Source organism: Morone saxatilis, unplaced genomic scaffold, assembly GCF_004916995.1.
Source record: "Morone saxatilis isolate NCDOM2014 unplaced genomic scaffold, NCSU_SB_2.0 Contig4, whole genome shotgun sequence".
NCBI lineage: Eukaryota > Metazoa > Chordata > Actinopteri > Moronidae > Morone > Morone saxatilis.
In genome coordinates, this window is record NW_023339984.1 from 4,465,504 (window position 1) to 4,465,749 (window position 246).

A 246-nucleotide genomic window follows, 5' to 3' on the forward strand; every position below is an offset into this window, starting at 1 on the left:
GCAGAGATGAAGCCTATCTGGCAGAAAAAGAGCTTTTATTGTAGTCCATCAGGTGGAAGTCCTCGGAGTACTCATTAAACCTCTTGTAGATGGCTTTGACCATCAATCAGGTTACAACACCAAGCAAAAGACACAGATCTAAACTGAGAGAGGCAGGGAGCTGCTGAGTTAGACAGCACAGTGTTTCCTCTATGTTGATTTTGGAGTGGCGGCCCGCCGCTGTTAAATTTCTGCCGCCACGGTATC